This window comes from Rhinolophus hipposideros (assembly GCF_964194185.1).
Source record: "Rhinolophus hipposideros genome assembly, chromosome: 13".
Classification (NCBI taxonomy): domain Eukaryota; kingdom Metazoa; phylum Chordata; class Mammalia; order Chiroptera; family Rhinolophidae; genus Rhinolophus; species Rhinolophus hipposideros.
Window position 1 is genome coordinate 9,732,547 of NC_138059.1, and position 6,315 is coordinate 9,738,861.

Genomic DNA, 6,315 nt, shown 5'->3' on the forward strand with positions numbered 1-6,315 from the left:
GGGCCCCAGCTTCTTCATTTCCCAAATGGGATACACTCAGGTGAACTCTGTCAGCCCTTCTTAACTTGTATTAACTAATAGCCAACACCAGAAGCTGATGCTTGTCCACTGGTAATTTCAGCAGTGCCTGTGGGCAACAACAGTAACCCACAGGGAGGCCCTGCCCTCGGTGCCCCTCTGCTCGGTCTCACGTCCCCTCCTCTATATGGGCCAACACTTCTGCTCACCCAGACCTCTGGTTTCTCAGTTCACACTCAGAGCTTCCCAATGGAGCTGCTTCAGAGGCTCAGAATGATTGCTTCCAGCCAAACATTTAGTTGGCATCAAATGCATTCTTGTCTTGTCACACTGGTTCCTGGCACTGTTTTTAAGCTTCTGTGTGGGTAGGAGGGTGGGTGGGTGGGGTGGGGGGACTCATGAGCCCATGTGTGTATGTGCTCCTTTCTAAATAAGTCACCAAATTTTTTTAATCATACCCATCTCTGAGTAGACCAGCTCAGCCCAAATGCTTTGGATTTTACTCAAGACTGTCACATATTTGGTCTGTTAGCATATTTCTCAGCCTATTTTCTATCTGCCTGAACTCTGGTCAAAGGCCAGTTCTGGCAATTGAGTGTTCGGGGAGCACATCTGCTCTGAGAAGGGCACCTGAGGTTGAGATGTTCCCCCAGACCCCTCTTTGTTCTCTTACCGCTCTTCTTTCTTCTCTCACCTGACACGTTTTTAGTATATCCGGCATCTTTTCTTTTCAAACCTGCTTTATGAAGGTGTAATTGACACATACTAAATTGATCTATGTAAAGTAGGCAATGTGTTAAGTTTTTACATATGTACCTATCCATGAAACCATCGCCGCGATCAAGGTAATGAAAATACCCATCACCCCCAAGCGCATCCACCCTTGTAATCTCTCCTTGCCCTCTTCTCCGCTAGATATTAGTTTACATTTTCTAGAATTTTACATAAATGAAATCATACAGTGTGTGTTTCGGTGTGTGTGTGTGTGTGTGTACTATTTTTTTTGGAGGTGAGGGTTGGCTTCTTTTACGCAGCGTAAGTATTTTGAGATTCATCCAAGTTGATGCAGATTTATTCATTTTCATTTCTGAGTAGCATTCTCTTGTTTGGATAGGCCACCATTTGTTCATCCATGCACTATTGACAGACACTTTTACTTTTTTAAAAAAGTTGCTTTTACTTTGGGGATATAATGAATAAACCTTCCATAATCATTGACGGGAAAGTCTTTTTTATGGACATATGTCTTCATTTTTCTTAGGCAAATTATCTAGAAGAAAACTTGTGGATCACATAGTAGGTATACATTTAACTTTTTAAAAAAGCTTCCAAATTGTTTTGCAAAGTCATTGTATCATGTTACATTCCCACTGGCCGTGCACAAAAGGTGAGTTTCTCCACATCCTTCTCTACAGTTGATATGGTCTAATTCATTAATTGTAGCTTTTCTAATAAACGTGTAGTGGCATCTTGTCGTTTTAATTTGCATTTCCTAATGATCAACGACGAGGAACATATTTTCATGTGCTTATTTGCCATCCACATATTTTCTTCAATAAAGTGTTCAAATCTTTTTTCATTTTAGTTTTTTTTGTTTGTTTGTTTTCTTATTGTTGAGTTTTGAGAGACCTTTATATATTGTGAGTATAAATCCTTTATTAGATATGGATTTACCAAGATTTTCTTCCAGTCTGCCCCTGTGTCTTTTAAAGTGGAGCAGAATTAGGAGTCATATATTTCTGCTTCTTTGCATGACTGGTCATTTTTTTATTGACAATTGATAGTGTGCCAGACATTGCGACTCTTGTTGTGTGCTGGATATTTCTGTGTTATTATACATGTTCTTGAGCTTGGTTGTGGAATGCAGTTAGGTTACTTGGAAATAACGGATCCTTGCAGGTCTTGCCTTGAAGATTTGTTTGGTGGGATGAGAGCTGTGTTTAGTGTAAGGATGATGCCCCCCCGTCTAAAGTAATATCCTTCCGAGTAGTCTACACAACCTCCCATGTGTTAGGGAGCCTACTAGTCTGGATGGTGCTGACAGGTGCTTTCTCTGGCTCTGTGACTGTGCTGTGTGGTGTTCCTTCTAGTCTTTGCAGGTGGCTCTTTCCTGAACTTGGATTGTCACCCCACACACGAGCTGAATTGTACTTTGCTGAATACTCGAAGGGAATTTGTGCAGGTCTTTGGACTTCTCTCTCTGTGCAGCTCTCTCCTTCCCAGAACTCAGTCCTGCAAAGTCTCATCCCCTTATTCTCTCTGGATTCTCAGCTCCGTCTCCTCAACTCTGGAAGCTGGCTAAGCTTCACCTAGCCTGCCCCTCCCTGTGCTATGACCTGGAAGGGTCTCAAGGTAATAAGCGAGGGCAATCACAGGATTCACCTTGTTTACTTCCCACGTCCCAGGGATCATTGCCCTTCTTTGCCTGATATCCAGTGATAACTGTTGTTTTGTCAATTTTTGTTTCTTTTCTTGTAACTTAAGGTAGGAAGGTTAGTCTGGTCCCTGTTATTCTCTATTGGCCAGAAATGGGAGTTTACTGGTTTTCTTTGAATAGAAATAATAATGACTCTTGCTTTTCAAATTTTGGTCCACAGTTTAGCATCAATGGCGCGATCTTATTAGAAATGAAAGCTTATTAGAAATGCAGAATCTCAGGCCTCACTCCATATCTACTGAACGAGAGCCTACGTTTTATCGAGATCCAGGTAATTTGCATGCAGGGTGGAGGGCAGAGGGCAGAGAGCAGGCGTCAGGGCCAAAGTCAGGAAAAGCAGTGCTAACACCACTGAAAGGGAGAGAAGAAAGCTGATGGTGATGAGATGGCCACAAGACTCAGCATTTACATGGCAGACACCGTGCTAAATGACATGTGCTCACTCGTACTATTTAGAACAACTTTAGGAAGTAAACGCTACTATTACCATCATTTTCCAGATGGGGAAACTGAGGCACAGAGACGCTAAGTAACAATTGCCCCTATTATCATAGAACAAGCCCCGAAGAGATGTGGCCTCTTGCTCCAAATCTTAGCAGTTTTCAGCTAGTGAATGGCAGCACTGGAGTTTGAACCTACGTATCCTGGATGGAAAGCTGACCCTCTTCATCTCTCCTCCATATATATTTGTTTTCTCACCACAGCACACGGGATCGTAGAGCCTTCCGGAAGAGAGAAGTCTTTGCAATCACACAGGCCACCTCCCTCCCCCTCCATGCGCCCCTCCAGATGCTCAAATCCCATCTGTGCCATTGGCCTCCCTTGTTGCCCAAATGTCCTGGAACACCTTTCGGCATCATTAGCATTATAAGAATTTTTTTTTTTTTTGTCAAGCGCTGATGAACGTGGCCCACTGTTTCTGGTGCTTTCTCTGAGTCTCTGCTTGCCCTGCCTCCCCTAATAGCACCTGAGGGTATGAACTGTGGCTACTGGGACAAACCGGGGTAAAGTCCAGCAGGGATTTCAAGGAGCGCTCTTTGCACGTGAAGCCTCACGCGGGGGCCTGGCCCGTGCTAATTGGCTGCATTTGAACTATAACAACATTCAAACCAGGCAAGGCAATTAAAGCTGAAAATGATCATCTGGGATTCGAAGGATTCAGAGGGTAATTGCTACATAACAAGCTACATTGCTCCAAGTACTCGCAGGAAGAATGGAAGGAACTGGAATTAATTATATTGGAGTCCTTGTTTATTTTTATAGTGTCTTTTAAAATCATTTGGATTTGGCCTGCTTGTGCTTTTCCCCAATACCCTCGGCTTTGGTTAACTGCCGGGGATTTCTCTGCCAAGTGCAATTACTGCTGTTCTTGGAAACGCGGGAGGCACCAAAACACACTCACCGTTGATCAGTGGGATCAACCCTTTTTATTGCTTTTGTAATAATGACCCCTAAATCTGTATAGTGCTTGTAACGTTTTCAAAATGCTTTGACATATGTTATCTCAGTTTGTCTTCACAACCACCCAATGAGATAGTTAAAAGCTTGCGTTCCCATGTAGAGATGATAAGACGAAGGCAGAGAGAAGTGAGCCATACAACGGATTCATAGGAGAGCTCAGGCTGGAGTCCAGAATGCCTGCTTCTCATCTGGGGTGTTTGTTCTATTGGACTGAAAAAAGCAACTTATTGGCTAGGTCGTCAAGGCTGACCATTGCCATCATGAAGGGAAAAAGTCATCGCTAGGATTGAAACTCAGTAATGAATTAACTATTTAAACTGGAAAAAGTGGAAGAGACCATTGATCAGAGAGGACAGGTGCTTTTGGAAATGAGTTTGCCGTAATAACACCTAAAGAATGGTTTGGAGTCGGTAGCCTTTGGTTTATTATGTTCTGCCTCTTCCCCTTCTGGTTCTGTACCGTGTCACGTGACTATTCCTCCAGCCATCTTAGTTCCCCGTCTGGACAATGGGCCTAACTATGACCTTCCCTGGTGTTATGGTTAAGGTCAAATGGAGCATTACATGTGCTAGAGCCCGGCACATGTGAAATACTTTTGTCACTGACATGTTTCTGTCTGGGGACCCTCTATTAATTGACTGTGACATAATAACCGAAACACTGGCCACCGTTGCGACTTGTTTCTCAAAAGATTTCACTCCTTACATTTTAAGGAGTGTTTTAATGTATGTTTTCCAATTCCAGCGTCGGCTCCCTACCTTGACGGTGGCCCTCAGACCCCGGAAGTGTGTTTGAATTCCCTGGACCTGGCATCAGAGAAACCAGAACATCAGTTTGAACTCCAGCAGCCTGGCTCCAGCTCCCAGACTGGCCCCAGAGGATGTCATCTCTGTCAGAAAGTTTGCCCCTAATCCGAGCTGAAACTGGGGAGGGTGGCTCCGAGCTGAAGAACTCAGATCAGCTGCCTGGGTTCAGAGCCGCCTGTGAAGAGACGCTGAGGTGGTTTCCAGATGTTTTACTATTATAAATAAAGCTTCTCGCACATAGTTGTCACCAGCTGATAGGCGTGCACACCTACAGGTTGACTAAGTGCTGCCAAATGGTTCTCAGGCTTGTTGCAAAAATTCACACTCTCATCAGAATCTATAAAAATTCTGTTTCTTCATGACTCATGCACTCTTGGTATTGGTCTGACTTTTATATTTTTGCAAGTCTTACGATGTGAAATGACAGACCAGTATTGCTTGAATTTTTGTTTCCCAGACTACTTGTAAGGGTGAACATCTTTATATGTGTTCATTGACCAATTGTGTTTCCACTGACTTTTCCTATTCTTTGCTCATTTTCTGTAACTTACTTGTGTGTTGTTTTCCTATGGATTGCCTAGGAGATTTTTAATGTATTCTGGATATATATGCATATACATGTGTATATATATATATATATGATCATATATTTTGGATTACATATATTCTACTGATGATATGCATTGCAAAGATTTTTTTCCAGTCCATGAATTATCTTTTGATGTAGCTTATGATGTCTTTGAAAGAGAGAGAAAGAGAAAGGGAGAGGGAGAGAAAGCTCTGGTGTCTCTTCTTTTTCTTCAAAGGACACTAATCCCATCAGGGGTGTCCCACCCTCATGACCTCATCTAAACCTAATTACCTCCCAAATGCCCCACCTCCAAATACCATCATGTTGGGGTTTAGGGCTTCAATGTATGAATTTTTGGAGTGACCCAAACATGCAGTTCAAACAAATGTACGGGAAGTTTCCATGTCCCCAACACCCAGTTTCCCCCAATGGTAACATTGTACATCTACGTATAGTTCAATATCAAAATTAGGAAGGTGACATTGGTTTCATCTAAAGAATTTATTCAGAGTTCACCAGTTTTACTTGGCCTCCTCTGTGTGTGTCTGTGTGAGTGTGTGTGTGTGTGTGTGTGTGTGTGCAGTTCTATGCAATTTTATCACAGATTCGATTCACCATCATCAGTCAAGACAAAGAGCGGCTCAGTCATCCCCACAAGGCTCCCTCATGCTGTCAATTTCTCGCCTGTGATTTTTGTTTTGAAGCATCTTAAAGGCACTGTTGGCGAAGCCCATTTTCTGTTTCTCTGGAGGACTTCAAAAGAGTGCATTTAAATCCACACAGTTTTAATGTGTGTACAATAGACAAAACAGAACGAACACTTGGGTTTCAGGCACAGCTCTTCAGCATCTGGGCAAGCTTGAGTGCCCTCTCTGAGCCCTGTGGATAAAAGGTGGTGACAGTACTCACAGAAAGGCACAAACGGCATTGGCGAGCGTGCCCAGTGAGTGGCACTTACTATGATCCAGGTTTTCTCCTTTGGCACCAACCACAGTACCCTGATTTTCTTCCACATGAATAGA

At 43.1% G+C, this 6,315-nt stretch overlaps 1 long non-coding RNA gene across 1 annotated transcript; it reads left to right on the forward strand.

Annotated features, from left to right (window-relative positions):
* Window positions 1-2,612: 2,612 nt before the first annotated feature.
* LOC308506753 lies at window positions 2,613-5,399 on the forward strand. Its single transcript, XR_013994768.1, has 2 exons — window positions 2,613-2,726; window positions 4,661-5,399. It is a non-coding gene; the product is annotated as an uncharacterized lncRNA (long non-coding RNA).
* Window positions 5,400-6,315: the final 916 nt, after the last annotated feature.